The 18,449-nt window shown below is 43.5% G+C and overlaps 1 protein-coding gene across 8 annotated transcripts in view; it reads right to left on the bottom strand.

The window, feature by feature from the left end:
- Positions 1-18,449, bottom strand: part of GREB1L (GREB1 like retinoic acid receptor coactivator) — a 270,059-nt gene that overhangs the window by 182,075 nt on the left and 69,535 nt on the right. Inside the window, exon 1 of one of the 8 annotated variants that reach the window (XM_053243287.1) lies at positions 10,350-10,365. The exons of the other annotated variants lie outside the window; for them this stretch is intronic. The gene's annotated coding sequence lies outside the window, so the exon portion shown is untranslated. Of the gene's footprint in view, positions 1-10,349; positions 10,366-18,449 lie in introns of those variants that run through there. 8 annotated transcript variants of the gene reach the window in all.

The raw sequence follows: 18,449 nt of genomic DNA, 5'->3' as shown, positions 1-18,449 counted from the left end.
GGACGGAGAAAGTCACAACCTGCACACTGGTGGCTTCACAAATGCTGAACTGCTGTTGTCCTTGTCTCTTCTGTTTGAGTCAGCAGCCAATTGTTATGTTTTCTATATTCAGTCAATGTTTACTGCCTCTCTAGACCTGGACAGCTGGCCCTGACCCTAGCTGTTGACACAGTAAAGTGGCTAGTGGCCAGCAAAGAGCGAACACTCAGGAGATGCAGGAGGTCTATCAATTAAAGAAGGGTCTGGGCAAATGGATGCAGCTGAGGGCAATCCCAGGTGCCTCAGGCTTGATCTATAAAACAACGTAACACCCTCCAGAGTTAATTACTACTGATGGTTTTTCTCTTTCTCATGGTGTTTTTAAACAATCCATTTATGTAATGACCTAACATACTCATATGACCACTTGTGGATATTTGGAGCTTTTATCTACGTAAGAAAAGGACTTAAGTAGATGCATAAAGTATCTTAATACTTTATCTTTATGCATCTTCTTTAAAAGTTGTTCGCTACAAAGGCTGCAAGAGGACACTTACTAAAGAGCAGTCTCCTTGGTTTCAGTAAGGATTTCTTTAAAAATGCATTGAAAACCACAGAAAGCTTGAGAATATGCAAGTCTCCACTCATTGATTCATGAGATATCAAAATTGTTAGGACTTCTACACAACCTAGAGGCCTAAAATTTGGTTACCATGTAGTCCCCCAACACAATGATTACTAGACATATCTGGGAATGGGGTATTTGCACCTCTCTCCATCAAAGATGGCATGGTGTATACCCCCAAATAGTTAAAGAACTTCAATACTTTTATTTTTAAAATGTAAGTTGAACACTAGCTGAAGTTTAAGAGACAGAAAGCCCAAGACATTCCAATTATCAGAAAGCCCGGGCCATTCTTATATGCAATAGTCAAAACTCAGGATATAATGAGGCTATTCACACAACTGCTCAAAAGCGCGCTAAGGGAGCCCAGACCACTTTCAAGTGGCCATGAGAACTGCCAGGAACCGCGCCAGGCTCCTGGGGTTAGCCCGCTTAATTCCTGCCCTAAATGAGGTTAGCGGAGTGAACACTAACTCATTCTGCTAGCCCCATTTTGGTGATCGTGAGTTGCCATGCAGCACAGACACTCATGAGAAGACCCTCTGGACCAGGAGGCTTCATCAAGCCTCCCGGCCTCAGGGGTCTCCCCAGAATGCCTTGCGCAAGGCATTCTGGGACTCCCAGGGGCTGGGCAGTCCCCCAATTCCCGCTGCCCTTACCAGCTCCATGACGGAGCCAGTAGTTGTGTGGGTGGCCAAACCAGCTGCCCAGGACAAGCTGTCAGGATTTCCTACCCTCCTCCGTGAGATTCGGTTGTTTACCCAGTCAAACAGCAGTGTGCCGAGAGAAGGCTCCAGACGCCGGGACAACCCCAGTAACTACCTTTCAGAAGTCAGGAAGGGCTCAGAGAGGTGTGCAACAGCTGCTGGGGGATGGGCGGGGGCAGCCCAAGAGGCAGCCGAATGGTGGAAAGGGAATAGCAATGCCATCAGCTTCACAGCTGCAAATGGGTACAAAAAGGCTCATTAAGGGGGTGGAGTTGGAGAACAACTCCCCTTTGGAAGCCAGAGATTGGGTGGCCAATTCACTTGCCTGGCCAGGAAAGAAGGAGCAAGCGGGGGGGGGGGGGTTGTCCTAAATGTAGGGCTTTATTTAAGGCAGGGGCTGCCAAAGATGAGAGGATCAGCAGGGATGGGGTTTGTTGGTCTGATGGACTCCTGGAGAGCAGCTCAGGCTTTTTGCTCCAGCTGATAGAGGAAGGAGTGAACTGAATATATGTCCCTCCTCCGCCAACTCTGAGGCAAATGCCCACACCTATAATTAAGGGCAAGAGGGTGGAAAGCTTATCTAGAGAATTCCTCCTCCCTAAACACAGACACAAGCTCCCTGCTTATCTGCGGGGAGAGTGGGCTAAGCCCGCTCTCCCCACAGGGCCCGGTTAGGCTCTTCGCATGGATCCTATGTAGAGCTTCAATGTTTATTTCACAACAGAGGGCAGAACTCCAGCAAACAACAATCAACCATATATGGGATCAGGGCTGACACTAGTACAAAGCAGGTAATTAATTACACAAATCTTAGTTGGCCTCTACTTGTGCTAAAACTGTGATATCCAGGATCCTGCCCCCTTCCATGCAATATTCTGTATGCTTACTCAGAAGCAAGTCCCACTATGTTCATTGGGTAAGTGTCCATAGGATTATTATATACTCTTACTCCCAATGAATTCAATAGCACCTACTTATTAGTATATATGTCTAAGATGGTGCTGCTCTCTTCCTACAACTCCTAGTTTTGGAGCTGGAGTTCAAGTTGGAGAGGGTGGGGAAAAGACAGGAATTACTCTCAGACCCAAGCCAAGAAAATCTCTACCCTCCCTTTCCTGCTTGGTCAGGGAGGCTGGGGCTTGTTTTGGCACAGCACTTCCAGAGCTCAGAGAACACCTAATCACAACACCAAAACAAATCTCAGGCATCCTCCAAACCTTGGGGTTGGGATCATCCCCCACCAGCTCAAAAGTTGGAAGGTAGCCTTGGGCTCACTCTATAACAGGCCTGCTCAACTTAGGCCTCCCAGCTGTTTTTGGACTACAGCTCCCATAATCCCCAGCCACAGTGGCCATTAGCTAGGAATTATGGGAGTTGTAGGCCAACAGCTGCAGGAGGGCAAATGTTGAGCAACCCTGCAGGGACCACTGCAGGGACAACCCTGGACCACTTCCCATGTGGTGAGCAAGATTAAGGAAGCTTGTATGCACCTTTAAGTTATGCTAAAAGTAAACTATTCAGAGAGCCTGGATAACACTCTTTGGGCAGGGGCTTAACCCTTGTGTTGATCTGCTTCTGGCAGTGCAGAATAGCTGGAGGAAGAAATCGGATGAAAATGTAATAGTTATGTCCTCCACCCATGGATTTTTATTATTTTTTTCCCTTGCTGGGTGTGGTCCTCCTTTCTCTTTCACTAAATCTGTTCCTGACCACTAGTAAGCTGGCAACTGGCACCCAGTGTTATTTCACTTTTTTTAAAGTGAAAGGCATCACTTACAACAATGTATTTTGAAGACGAGAAGGAAGCAGTAATAAAGATCAGTGAGAACTGGCCAGGTAGTGACCTCTGTGTGCTCCTCTGTGTCTACCCAAAAGCTAGCACTGTTGGTTATTGCACTCTTCAGTGCCATTTGGAACGATGCCAGTTAGCTACCATCTACATTTCCACCACAGTTAGTATAACCTTTGAAACATGTCAATCAACGGAACAGACCACTAGGTAAGGTCAGCACAACCTTGCCCATGCCAGCATTCTCTCTCTATTTGCGCAGAAAACAACTCTGTGTTCAGCAATTCATTCCCTGCGAATTCAAAATGTTCCCATCAAATTGCAATCATATCTCCGGTTGTATCAGATCACAGAGAATTATCTTGTGAAGAAGATACAGCAAAACTATATCCCATTTTTAAAGACAGTACTGTGTTTTTGACCACTAATAGTCAAATAAAGGTTTATTGAAGAATCCGATTGCATTTGTCATAGAAATAGTGAAACTGCCTAAGAAGAAAATAATTTTCCCACCTCTTTTTGAATGCCCCCCTCCCATTTCAATGTATTTTGAAAACACTAAGGAACATACTTCTACACAGTACACATCCCTACTTCTAAATGATTCTGTGGTGGCTGATGTCCAGCACAGAATTCAGAACAATCACAGCTGGTTTAGGCCCACTTACTGAGGGTTCACTCTTGCAGACTTATTTAGCAAGGCTCAATATATATGCACTGATGGCACATCACTGTTACAGCTACTCCTGAACATATTTTCTCTGCAGTAGAGAGGAATTTCATGCTGAAATAGAAGTAGAAGGCATATTTCTATATTCTTATGTGTTCCTATGAAATCTGGCTGACACCTGGCCCAATGCCAGCCCTCTAATGAGGCCATTGCTTCAGGTGACAAATTGGCAAAGGGGGTATACTAACCACTACACCAGCCCACCACCTGCTCATCAGCCCATTAGCCCCTATGCTGAGCAGCTCTTCTTCCTCCTGCAAGCGGTCATGCCACTTTCCTTGCAAAGCAGGTGGTGGGACAAGGAATGGATAGGGATGTGCACAGAACCACGGATGTGCAGTTTGACACCGGTGTGGGTGCCACTTTAAGGGCAGGGGAGGGTTCACTTACCCCTGCTGCTGCTTTCCCCCCATCGGCACTCCTTCCCAGTAAAAACCTTTGGGGGCAGCAGTGTACCTCCCTGCCGCCCCTTCCCCCTCCTTGGCCAGAAGTGGCCAGAAGTACCGGGTGGGCATGCGCCCGTCAAAGTGCACCCTCTTTAAAGTGGCACTCCCACTGGCATCGAACTTCCAACCAGCCCCATGTTCGAACCTGTTCGGAGGCCCGTAAAAGGGCCACCAAACAGGTTCATGCACATCCCTAGGAATGGAAGCGTGGGGTCCTCCATACATTATCTTTTGCTCCATGTCCTGCTCTTGCCTTTTCAAAAGCAGGAGAGTGAGAGAAGCAGCTGCTGGAAGAAAGCAACCTGGAGAAAGTGGATTTCACCATGGTCATATCCAGGTTGGTGTACTGAAAGATGTTTTTTGTAGTACTGCCATTTAAAATATGTCTGGATACTTCAACTGGTTTGGAACTCAGCTTCATGGCTGTTGTTTGGGGTGAGGCATTCAGATCAGATTATCTCAGTGTTCCAGCTTCACCGGTTGCTGATCTGCTTCCAGCATTTACAACTGCTGGTCAAGGGCAAGGGCCCTAAATGGTCTGGGACCAGGACATCCCAAGGACTGCCTCCTTCCATAAGAGCTTGCTTAGGTACTTAGCTCAGCATCTGAAGCCCTGTTGATTGTCCCCCTGACAATCTCAAATTTGATGTGTAGGGGACATAAGACAAGGCTTTTCTGAGTGGGGCACCTAAGTTGTAAAAGGCCTTCTCCAAAGACTCCTATTTATCTTTGTTGTTACTCAACTTTCAGCAAGCAACTAAAACCTGGCTCTTCAAGAGAGCATTTCACTCTTTGTTTCTGGTTGGTTTCCTTTTTCTACGGCTCTTTTGTACAGTAATTTTGTTTTAGTTTAGTTAGCCAAAGTGGGCCACTAAAACCATGACAAACAACAGCATCAAATGGACTAAGCTAGTTCCTTGGAAGAATTTCACAATCTGCTTGACTGTCCAATCCTACCACCACTTGTGTATCTTTAGCTAAACCATGATTTATTTTATTTATTATATTTTTATACTGCCTGATCTGTACATCTCTAGGTGGTGTACAAAGTTTAACACAATACAAAACGGTAAAATGAGTTAAAATTTTACAATATACAGTAAACACAGTCTAAAAAAATTAAACAGTTTAAATTTGATTTCAAAAGCCTGCAAAAACAGGTGCATCTCAAGGATCTTCCTAAAAGCAATCAGAAGAGGAAATGCTCTTATTTCATCAAGGAGCATATTCAAAAGCCCCAGGGCAGCCACAGAGAAAGCCCACTCCCAAGTCACCGCCAAACAAGCTGGCGGCAACCGTAACAGGACATCTCTATCTCTAATAGGTGACAGGGTTCATGACAAAGAAGGCACCTTCTTAAATACCCTGGACCCAAGCCATTAAGGGCTTTGTAGGTAATAACCAGCACTTTGTATTTCACCCAGAAATATATTGGCAGCCAGTGCAGTTCTTTTAAAATCGGTGTTATATGGTCCCCTCAGGATGTCCCAGAGACATGTCTAGATGTCGCATTCTGTACCAATTGTCGTTTCAGGACTACAAAGGCAGCCCCATGTAGAGTGAACTACAGTAATCAAGCATGGAGGTTACCAGTATATACACTACTGTTTTAAGGGCATTTGCCTCCAGAAATAGACGTAAACAACTTATCAGCCGAAGCTGATAAAAAACACTTCTGGCCACTGCCTCAACCTGAAAAACCACAGAGAGTTTTGGATCCAGGGGTACACTCAAGCTATGTACCTGATCTTTCAGGGGGAATGTAACCCCATCCAGAAGAGGAAGATCTAAGTAATCTGTCAGGTCCTGACACCCCAACAGTAAGTACCTCCAACATATTTGGATTCCACTTCAGTTTGTTATCCCTCATCCAGCCCATTACTACCTAAAGGCAGGAGGCATTTAGGGAAGTTAATGCATTTCCTGATGAAGTTGATAGCGAAAAATAGATCTGGGTGTCATCAGCATATTGATAACACCCTTCACCAAACCTCCTGTTGAGGGCATACCCTCAACTCCTGCCTGTAGGCTTCCAGCAGCATCTGGTGGGCTGCTGTGTGAAACAGGATATTGGACTAGATGGGCCATGGGCCTGATCCAGCAGGGCTGTTCTTATGTTCTCCTGATGATCTCTCCCAGCGGTTCCCCAGAAGTTTCATGTAGATATTAAAGTGCATTGGATACAGTATGGAGCTTTGTAGAACTCCATACTGCAATTCTTGCTTTGCAGAGCTCCAAGTGACACCATCTGGAATCTGTCAGAGAGGTAAGAATAGAACCACTGTAAAACAGTGCCACCCAATCCCACCCTCCTCAGGCAACCCAGAAAGATATCATGGTCAATAGTATCAAAGAGGTCCAAAAGGATCAGCAGAGTCACACTTCCTCCATTGACAGCCAATTGGAGATCATCCATCAGGCCAACCATGGCAGTCTCAACCCCATAGTCCCCTAGAAAGCTGATTTGAAACAGGTCTGGATAATCAATTTCTTCCAATACTGCCTGGAGCTGGGAGGCCACCACCCACTCTGGCCCAATCATGGAAGACTGGAAATGGGTCTGTAATTACATAACTCCAAGGAATCGAATGCAGGTTTCTTCAAAGAAAGTCTAATAATAGCCTCCTTAAGACAAGGAGACATCCTGCCCTCCGTCAGAGAAGCATTTATAATATTTATCAGAGCCTCTCTAATAATATGGTCACCCAATGAAATAAGCCAAATTGGGCAGGGTCAAGAGAACAGGTTGTAGGACGCACAGTCCAAAGCAGTTTGTCCACATCTTCAAGAGTCACAAACTGAAAGTGATCCAATCTAATCCTATAAGAGAAGTTGCTGGACACCTGTACAACAGACTCTGCAATAACTGTAGAATCCAGTTTGGCCCGAATATAAGAGATTTTATCAGCAAAACTGAAGAAGTCACATAGAGTAACTGATAGTTCCAAATTCAAAATTCAAGGGGGAGGGGCACATACTAGCCCCTTCACGACCCTAGACAACTCCGCTGGACTAAACTCTTTCTATGTCATCAGCTAAAGGGAGTGTAAGGGATGCGAAGACGATACGAGGGCTTGGACTGTGTCAGCTTGTCTCCTTGACCTTGGTCTGGAGATATTTCATAGCCTCCTTAGCCACCCACCTCCCCACAGCTCGGCGTGGACAGCTTAGAAGTTGGTCTGTGTAGTTGTGCTTTGCCCTTTCATCTTCCTGAGTGCTGGTAACTATTTCCAACTGTGAGCACTAATTTTCATCTGCCCCAGCTTGGAGTCACCTGTGAGAGAGGTGACTCTGAGTTTTTTGGAGTCTATCAAGTCGGAGGGAGTGCCAGCAGCGCAGCCGGTGGCCGACCTGTAGGCAGCCGCCAAAGCCAGCCATCAAAGGGCGCCGGCCTTTGGTGCCTGACCTTTGGTGTGGGACTGAGGGCTGGGGCATACTATATTCCTATTGGTTATTTTAGGAGCTGCAACAGCTGGTTTGCCCACTTGTTACTGAGATGTGATTGAAGTTAATTTGTTGTTGTTGTTATTTAATTATTTATTTGATTTCTATACTGCCCTTCCAAAAATGGCTCAGGGCAGTTTACACAGAGAAATAATAAATAAACAAGATGGATCCCTGTCCCCAAAGGGCTCACAGTCTAAAAGAAACATAAGATAGACACCAGCAACAGTCACTGGAGGTACAGTACTGGGGGTGGATAGGGCCAGTTACTCTTCCCCTGCTAAATAATGTATCTGGGTTTGTCTGGAGATGGAGAGACGGGGGAGCCTTTGTTGACTGTGGAGCAGCTATACCAGTGGTGGTGGTGGTGGTGGGGAATAGAAGAAGTAACTCTGGCAGGTCAGCAGGCCATTCCAGGGGAAGGGCAGTCAGAAATTTAATATCTGTCTCCCACTCCAGTTGTCCTGCCAGCTCTTTGACCTCGGGGAGCACTGCCAACAACCCACATAACCTCACCTTGCTCCTTTGCAATGCCATGTCGGTCCAGAATAAAGCCGAACTCATCCATAATTTGATTGTGGATGAAGGGGCCAACCTGGTATGTATCACCAAGACTGGGGGAGGCTAGAATCTGGTCACAGCTTCTCCCTGAAGGGTATTATGTAGAGGAGCAGGTGAGGGACACGGGCGGGGAGGTAGAGTGGCTGTGATCTATAAGGATAACATCTCCCTTACCAGGGTCCCTGTCGGGGTATTTGACCATATTGAATGTGTGTACTCTAGAGACAATTTTGACCTACCTATTCTAAATGGGGTCACACTTCCCCAAAAGGAACAGGTACTCAGTACTTCTGGATCCATACCTCTCCCAGGTTGAGGCGGTGGCCAGAGGGCTTTCTATCAGCTTTGGTTGATACACCAGCTGCGTCCGTTTCTTGAGATGAACGACCTCAAAACTGTGGTACATATGCAGGTAATCTCCAGACTTGACTTCTGCAATGCACTCTATGTGGGTCTGCCTTTGTACGTAGTCCGGAAAGTACAGTTGGTCCAGAATGAGGCAGTCAGGTTGGCCTCTGCATCATCTCAGAGAGACCACATTAAGTTGCCTTTTAAAGTACAGTAACTACTGAGTAGTACTATTGAGTAACTTAGTCTGGATGTCTGCCACTAACAGCAAGCTGCTAGGATAAATACACCTGATTTTGAAATAGCTCTGCCACTACGCAAACTAAAACTAAGAGCTCATTTATATGTAGCACGGATCAAGGAAATTATTTTTATCCTACCTTTCTGTCCAGAAGAAAAATGTTATTTAGCTGTTGCTAAACAGCAATATTTAGCTGTTCTGGATAAATACAAAATAAAAACAAATGCAATAACTGAAGTTGTCAGGATCCACCCTAGCTCTGACCCATGGAGACCCTGTTGCAGCAGGAGGAGATGCATGCCCCAGCCCCAACAACCCCCCAAATCCAATAAACTCTGAGCAGCCAGAGCTTGTTGCCCCTTCTGCAACTGTCCCCTTGGAAGAGCCCTGAAACTCTGAGAACCAATGCCTGTTCTCAGCAAGAACAGGACAGCAAGGCTCCGGTCCTGGCCCTGGAGCCCCCACAATCATCCCTGGGACGGAGAGATCACCATAAGATGGCCAAACTCCTACATTAGAGGTGGAGTGCTCACCCGGCTGCTCAGCATCTCCCTTCAATGGGTGCTCTGGAGGGAGGAGAGCTGGTCATATGGTAGCAGGTATGACCCGTCCCCTTTGCTAAGCAGGGTCTGCCCTGGTTGCATACAAATCAGACTACATGTGTGAGCACTGTAAGATATTCCCCTGAGGGGATGGAGCCACTCTGGGAAGAACATCTGCATGCTTGCATGCAGAAGGTTCCAAGTTCTTTCCCTGGCATCTCCAAGATAGGGCTTAGAGAGGCTCCTGTGGATCCTGCCTGTGACCTTGGAGAAGCCACTGCCAGTCTGTGTAGACAATACTGAGTTAGATAGACCAGTGGTCTGACTCAGTATAAGGCAGCTTCCTATGTTCCTATGAAGGAGAGGCCAGCAAGAGCTCCAGGAAGGGGCAGGGTGCCTGGTTCCTATATAACCATATCACTCCTATCTCAAAATCCTATCCTATCTCAGAGACCATATCATTCCTATTTTATCTTAAAAGATCTACACTGTTGCCGATACATTTCTGGGCAAAATACAAGGTTGGGCCCCAGGTATTCTTCTTCGCTATGAACCACACCGCCCATTGAGATCATCTGGAGAGGTTTGTCTGCAGTTGCCACTGGCTCGTCTGGTGGCTACTCAGGGATGGGCCTTCTCCATTGCTGCCCCAAGGCTTTGGAACACACTTCCTGATGAAATAAGAGCCTCCCCATCTCTTACAACATTTTAAAAGGCAGTCAAGACGCATTTGTTCACCCCAGCTTTTAATTAGATATTGTTTTAGTTGAGTTTAATAGTTTTAATGTGTTAAATTTTAATAGTTGAAATGTTTTGATCTTTTTATGTTGTTTTTATTGTATTGTTGTAAACCACCCAAAGACTTGCATTTTGGGCGGTATAGAAATGTGTTAAATAAATACATAAAAAAAATAAAATAACCCCTTCATTTACGTACAGCCAGAGTTTGCTGGTGCAACAGCTCTTTCTTCAAGTTCTTGCCTTGCTAGACCTACTTATGGTCAGAGATACAGATTCATTTTTCTCACTGCGTAAAATCAAAAGTATCTGAAAATTTCAGGTCACAGGTTGTTCAAGATGATAATCTTCTGTGCAGTAATGGCCTACTAGATCAAAGCTGAAGGTATTGCTCTGCAAAAGAGCTGGGATGATAGGAATCAAGCATATTAATAGTGTGTCTGCTATGTCTTTCTATGTCCTATTTCCAAGTTATACACATCTTTTAATAATTATATATTTTCAAAGGCCTTTGATTCGGCAGCTACATTTTAATAATGATTTTAGACTTCTCATCAATGAAAAATGTACCTGCTTTAAAAATAAAAAAAACACACTGAGGTTAGGGAAAAATTCCAAATGGCTTGCAACAGCATTTTAAGATTAAACAGTGATCAATGTTCTTTCTGTGTGTTTCTGAAGAGTGTACATTGAACACATGCAGCTGATTGTTCTCATTAAGTTAGGAAGTGCGCATTTGAAAACAGACACAATGTACTTGGGATAAAGAGTGCAGGAAGTACTGTATGCTCTTCAAAACCGGTTAGGTCAACATGAGGTCAGTGCAACAGAAGCTATTTCTAACCATTTTCTGAGGAGAATCGGCCTTTTAGTTGCACTCTAACTCCAATGAAAAAAGTATCAAAAAGCACTATATTTGAAAATATGAGGTCTGGCATAATAATGCATTCTGAAATTCTTATAGCTGGAATTATATCTTTGCATCATTCCAAATCACACTAAGTTTCAGTCTGCCTAATAACGGATTTTGCTTGGTTGCCTTCACCCACCCACCCCTACCACTGACTCAGCCAAAAACTAATCATGGGCTAATCTGAATTTCTCTTCAGAATGATTCTACAAGTTAAGTATTTTCACAATTCAGAACCCAAATTATATAGACAGTTTGGATATGGTTTGAAATGTTTTCCTACTTCAAGGAAAATTAAATGCCTCTAGAGATGCTTGGAACAGCAAGTGCTCAGGAGTGCTCCTTGGAATCAGGTCCCTACTGTAGCATCTTTGAACATTCCCTGCTTGACCCAAGCAATGTCCTGGATCCACTCCAAATAATGCCTATAAGACAGAAATGTAATGCAGCAATGTCTGTTTAATTGCAAATTCTGTCAAAATTAGAAGGATGACATGCTAGTCCATCAAAGCAAGGGAAAGGGCTGCTGTGTGCCATAAGCACAATTAATCTTTGGCACCCTTGACAAAGAAGTTCCGTAAGAGAGGAGTTTTCCGATTTCCTCTCAGGATAGGAGATTGTCTTGATCCATCATTCCCACTTCCTGATCTCTTCTTCTTAACTGTCAACATCAGCAGAACTACCTATCAGTTGAGACAGCAGGAGGGATAGGCCTAAATGATGGATGGGGCATCAATCCCTTACTCTGCTATTTAAGTGCAAGAATCTATTGTTAGACTCTTACTTTACAGCAGTTAAACAAATATAATGGTTACCAACTCAACCATTGTGCTTCTAGAGTCAACCTAAAAGCATCAAGAGAGGGTTAGCTAATTACATGAAGCTGAACCCTAAATCCATTTGAGTTTTATTGACAGAGTCATCTTGAACTATACGTATGTTAGAAGATGATTATATATGTATGTGTTGAATTTAGCCACAGATCAGGAGTTTCCACTGTACCAAACCATTGGGCACTTTTTAAAGCACAAGGTTTTTAAAAATAAAACCTTGGACTTTAAAGGTAGCACAATGATTTGGTAGAGTGGAAATTAATGAAGAAGAAAAAAACAGAGGGAAGGGGAAAGAAACAAATGTGCAGGCATATACATAATTGTCTAGCATATTCTTTTCTCTCTTGCATGATGGCTAAAATGTTTACTACTCACTTCTTTAAAATTGTCTAATGTCACTCGGTGGGACACTTTACCTCTTACCTCATGTTAAAAAAGGGGAAATGTTCTTCAAAAAGCTTCAAGACAACGATGTGTGGCACCTTGAAAATTAACTGGCTTGTCATGGCATTTGCTTCCATAGGCCAGTTAATCAGATGTTTCATCAACTGATGGAGACTGCTGCCTCTGAAAAAAAATGCCATAATAAGACAAGTACATGCCTAAGCCCACCAAGATCCATGGATTTCCTCTTGGCCAAGTAGAACAGCTATAAGGAAGCTAGCCAGTTGAACAGAATATTGTAATAATCCATTCATAGTGGGCCATTATGGCATCACTTCTAGGGAAAAAATGTCCTTAAGACCCTAGCCATTTGAATAATTATCAACTAGTCTCCAATGTTCCATTTTTAAGCAAACTACTAGAGTGTGTGGTGGTCTCCCATTCCAAGTTTTCAGGGATGACAACTATTAACTAGAACCTCATAAATTTGATTTTTATCCAGGGGTCGCCACTAACTATTCTTTGTGGACAACCTATGCCAGAAGATGCACAGGCATAGTGTGACCCTGTTGATACTCCAGGACTTCTTGGTGGCATTTGAGACAATTGACCACAGTATCCTTCTGAGCTGCCTTATTATCAAACACTATTTTGCAATGGTTCCAAGCCTTCCTAGAAGGCAAGTCTGGGAGGGCATGTATGATCTCTTCAGGATAGGGATGCCCTCTCCCTAGGAATCAGATTCATAACTTAGGATGCACCTAAATGCCTAGGTGCTGTCAGTGAGAAGGACAGCTTTTAGCATTAAATGCCAGATGCCAATCATGCCCTTTCCTATAGAAGATGGATCTAGCCATGGTCATTCATGCCATAACAACGTCCACATTAAACAACTGTAATGTGCAACACCTATGGTTGCATGCAAAGAAAGGCAGAAACTGCTCAGAATGCAGCTACCAGCATATTAACTGGAGCTCATAATTCAGAGCATATAATTCTGAAATTGTCCCACCTTCACTGGGTCCCAATTTGTTTCCAGGCTCAATTCAGAGTGCGAGTTCATCCTTTGAAGTCCTAAATGGTCTGGGGACAGGATCTCTCAGACTGCCTTTTTTTCTTCTATATGAACCTGGCTACTCACTCAGATGGTCATAAAGGTCCCAATTCATGTTACCCCATTGCCCAAGGTGCAGTGAGGTAACATGAATTGGGGTCTCCATCTCCAATGACAAACTGAGTGCAGCAAGCAGGTGGTCACAAGAGACAGGTCCTTCTCTACAGAAGCAACAAGATGGTGGATCTCTCTCCTCAGGGAGATTTTCTGGCTTCCTTTTTGATTTGTTTCAAGCAACAAGTTAAAAATGCTTACCTTTTTCAGAACGTCTGGGCAGGCAAATAAATAGAAGAGTTTATTTCTTCTTAATTATTTAATTTTAATTATTAGCTATGCACGGTTATACTATATAGGCTGGTATTCTTTTGACCATGTTCAAGTAGCAACACAGAACCAGTATTGTATTGCCTTTTACATTTTTCTTTCTTTCTGAATAAAACCATCAAAAATCAGAAGAGCAAAGGCTGCACACCATGGTAATCTTCCCAGCCAGCAGAAAAGAGAACATGATTCACTTCTTGGTGACCTGCTTCCAGAGAAGGCTAGACTAGAGTCTTTAAAGAGCTATACCAGCATGCCTGGGAACAGCAGCAAAAAGTTATGGCAGCCTTTTGTTGAGACTGCCAAGAAAAGCAGCCCAATGAGAGATATGAGAACTCAATGAACTTTTCAAGTTTATCTGTAATTCTGTACCACCCTAACCTTGACTAAACTTACATCATGAAAATATTTGTTTGCCCCATCTGCTGTTGAATGATCTGCAAGTTAGCCTTCTTCCAGAACAAGAAAAAGCAGGCCAACAAAACCTCATAAAAGCCCGATTAAGCTGTTTGTCCCCCACTTATCCTGAAAAATCTCAGCTGTCTACCAAAACTTTGTCTCTTTTTAGGTTAAGGTGTTTTGCTTCCCTAGCCAGGGCAAGGACGTCTCTCATAAGAACAAAGAGTGCCTCCCAAGTGTCCTGAGGTTTGCAGTGGAGTTCCAATGAACACTTTCTGTTTGCACAGAGAGCCAGCTATACTGAGAGCAGCACAAAACCCTGGATTTACACACTGTTTTCTGGCATAAGACATACTTCTTGAAGTGCCAACCCAGACAGCTACCTAGTCTGCTTGAATAGTTAAGCTGTTCTTGAAGTCTTTAGGAATTATCTTTTTAGCCTACTTCCCAGTAGGCTTATGAGATCACCCAGCATTCTCTGTGTGTGTCCATGCATCCCCCCGCAACAACCTTGCAATACCTGGACGAATATGAACCAAATCAGGTATAGTTGTAGGGACACATAGGGACATCTCAATGGAGTAGTTTGTGATGATGTCATCCACCCCAATCCAAGATAGTGGATGCATAAATTTTTGAAGCGCAAGTGGGCTAACTTGTGAACCGCTTAAATGATCTGAACCAAATTTTCTACAGCTGTAGGGACACATAGGGATGCCCTAATGGTGTGGTGTGTGGTGATGTCATCTACTCCAATTTAAGATGGCAGCTTCATGAGCATCTGAGGCACATGTGGGCAAATTTGTGGGCCGCCTAACCTATTTGAACCAAACTGGGTACAGCAGCAGTGAGTGACACACAGGGACACCTCAATGGCTTAGTTAATGATGATGTCATCCACATCAATTCAAGATGGCAAGTGCATACACTTTTGAGGTGCAAGTGGGCTAACTTGTGAACTGCTTAACCGATTTGAACCAAATTTGCTGCAGCTGTAGGGACACCTCAATGGCACAGTTTGTGATGATGTCATCTACCCCAATCCAAGATGAGGGATGTGTGAATGTTTGAGGCGCAAGTGAAATAACTTGGGACAGTCTAACCAATTTGAACCAAATTTGGTACAGTTGTAGTGAGTGACACACAGGGACACTTCAACGGCATAATTTGTGATGATGTCATCCCCACCGATCCAAGATGGCAGACATGTAAACTTTTGAAGCCCAAGTGGGCTAACTTGTGAACTGCGCCTAACCTATTTGAACCAAATTTGCTACAGCTGTAGGGACACCTCAATGGCATAGTTTGTGATGATGTCATCCACCCTGATGCAAGATGGCGGATGCATCAACATTTGAGGTGCAAGAGATGTAACTTGTGGACCTTGATTTGAACCAAATGTAGTCCAGTTGTAGAGACAGTGAAAGGAAAAAAGGCTGATTAGTTCTTACTAGAACAACTTGATAGGATAATGGGAAGCCCTTTGGAAAGCCTGAAAAAGTCACCACTTCCACCAATCAGCTTATCTCTAGCCATTAAAATACATGTTGTTTACTATTTGAAAAGATTCAGGACAATAAACTCTGATGACAAAAAAAATATTAGAAGTTGAATTATTTGTGTGACAGTTATATCTGAAGGTCCCACAACTGTAGATAGTAAAGAGCAGCCATCGAGGTAAGGATCATAGATCAGTGGGGACATATGCTTTGCATACAGAAGTTCCCAGGTTCAAGACCAGCATCTTCAAATAAGATGCTGCAGACAAACTGGAAATTAGTTCTACCTGAATCCCTGGTGAGCCACTGGCAGTCAGTGCAGACAAAGCTGAGCCAAGTGGATGAATGGTCCAACTCAGCAGAAGGCGGCTTCATATGTTCATATACATTCAAAACGCATGAAATGGTCATGCCCAGATGATATTCCTTTTTGTGTTACCTTAGCAGAATGGAAGCCACCGCAGAATATGCCTCTTCTGCACTATAATACTGGGAAATGATTTGGCTCCTTTCCACGGCTGATATAGGGAGAAACTGTATAGTGAGTTCCTTCCACATGGTCTAGATTTTCCAACATTACCTGAGCTTAGTTGTTCCCATACCACTCATGTAAGATCAGAAGCTGTATTTAAATGCTCTTTTAATTTTGAAGAGGGATGTTGGGATCAAATACATACTTTTCTGAACACACCCCTTTATATTTGGGGATGTGACAGCTACTGAAGTACAGATCATATGGTTTGTATGATCTCATGAAGGAACATTTTTAGCAACCTGAATACAAAACATATATTATTTGTCTCACAGCCTCCCTTACACATTTTGATACAAACCAGAACACCTGTACTTCCCAAATGACCCAAACACTTGTTCCTGATCACACAGCACACTTTATTTTGGAGCAGAGAATATGATTCAGCACATCCAATTCTCACTAGCTATACAACACCCATCCAATACAAGACTTCTAGTGATGTGTTTAAAATATTCCTGGGAATATTCATAGTGGCAGAATCCACATCATGGGGAAAGACCCAAATTCCATGAAACAAATACCTTTGTTTTATATTGGGACATCTTCTGACATCTCCATTATGCTCTAAAAGTAGGCTACAAAACAAACATGCGCTAAAAAAAAGCTTTCCTCCATAGGATCCTAGGAACCCAAGGTGTCTTGGATATGATTGCAAATTATGGCTGATGCTTTTAAAAAGCAGCTCTTAGGAGCACTTGCTAGCATAAGCAGCACTAATCCTCCAGTGCTGTCCCCACTTTGTATATGACACCAGCAGGATTTCTAAACTGGCTAGTAAAATGTGTGAGAGAAGACTGCCACTCTTTCCCCCTTTCTCTGCTTCCTGTACATCAGTGCAGAACTAAAACATGGTTGGACTATCTCACAATAAACACATAGAACTAGACCCAAATTTCCATCTGGTACCATGAAGTTCAAAAGGGGAAAGTAACTGCTCAAAGTGGGAAGAAAGGTTGGAGGGGAGGGGAGGGGAGTAAAACAGAGAAAATAATATCCTCCAACCACTGGGAGCCACCTTAAGTGGCGCATCAGGGAAATGCTTGACTAACAAGCAGAAGGTTGCCAGTTCGAATCCCCGCTGGAAACACTTATATCGGGCAGCAGCGATATAAGAAGATGCTGAAAGGCATTATCTCATACTGTGTGGGAGGAGGCAATGGTAAACCCCTCCTGTATTCTACCAAAGAAAACCACAGGGCTCTGTGGGCGCCAGTAGTCAAAATTGACTCGATGGCACACTTTACCTTTAACCACTAGGAACAGTACCTTCCCAGTCCTCAAAAAAGTGGCAGTTGGTTTTTGAAGTAAGATGGTGGCAGAACAGGTAATTCTGTCTTTACTTTAAAAACAAACAAACCAAAAACATGGGGTACAATGAAAAGTGGTGAATCACTATGCTATCCACAGTGTGAATTAAGGCCAAAGTTCACAGCTATTCTACAATGCTGGTTTCAGTTGAAAAAGGTGTGATTGTCCTTATCTTTAAAAGAAAGTACTATTACCTCACAAGACTTTGGGACTATCTGTAGTATCTTTTCAAATCACAGAATGAACTCCACTTTCACTACATGTTAAAACCACAAACTACAATCTCTAAAATACTTCACAGAATTACAACATTCTTTTGGAGTGAAGAAATCTCAGATAATCTTTCAGCAAAGGAGGGGCCTTACCTTAAGGAACAGTTTTTTCAGGAACTATATAGCCCAAGGTCCAAACCTAAAATAAATCATTCATGTTGGCACAAGTGTCTCTTCCCTATTTATTGTCACAAATGATCATCTCCATCAGAACCTGCAAGATAATTCCTCCTAGTTATATATTTAAAGATAAAAGAATAGTAAGGGTTTCATCCACACTCCTCCCCCTTATATGAGAAACAACAACTTAAAGAGGAATATTTGCTCTTATCAGATGGCCCACAAATCAATGTTTTGCCTTGAACAACATGCGCACGCGCGCACACATGCAGACTAAAGTGAAGTGTGCCATCAAGTCGGTTTTGACTCCTGGCGCCCACAGAGCCCTGTGGTTGTCTCTGGTAGAATACAAGAGAGGTTTACTATTGCCATCTCCCACACAGTATAAGATGATGCCTTTCAGCATCTTCCTATATCGCTGCTACCCAATATAGGTGAATTAGCAGGCATTCAAACCAGCAACCTCTTGCTTGATAATCAAGCATTTCCCCACTGAGCCATTAGGTGGCTAGTACATGTAGACTAGTGTGTATATATTAGCTTATCTCAGTAATAACCAAATGCTTGCTAAGGAACATTTTGCTTCCAGGAGTTAAATAATTAA

This window comes from Hemicordylus capensis, chromosome 4, assembly GCF_027244095.1.
Source record: "Hemicordylus capensis ecotype Gifberg chromosome 4, rHemCap1.1.pri, whole genome shotgun sequence".
NCBI lineage: Eukaryota > Metazoa > Chordata > Lepidosauria > Squamata > Cordylidae > Hemicordylus > Hemicordylus capensis.
Note: the sequence above shows the minus strand (reverse complement) of the source record. Positions and strands in the feature narration are given on the sequence as shown.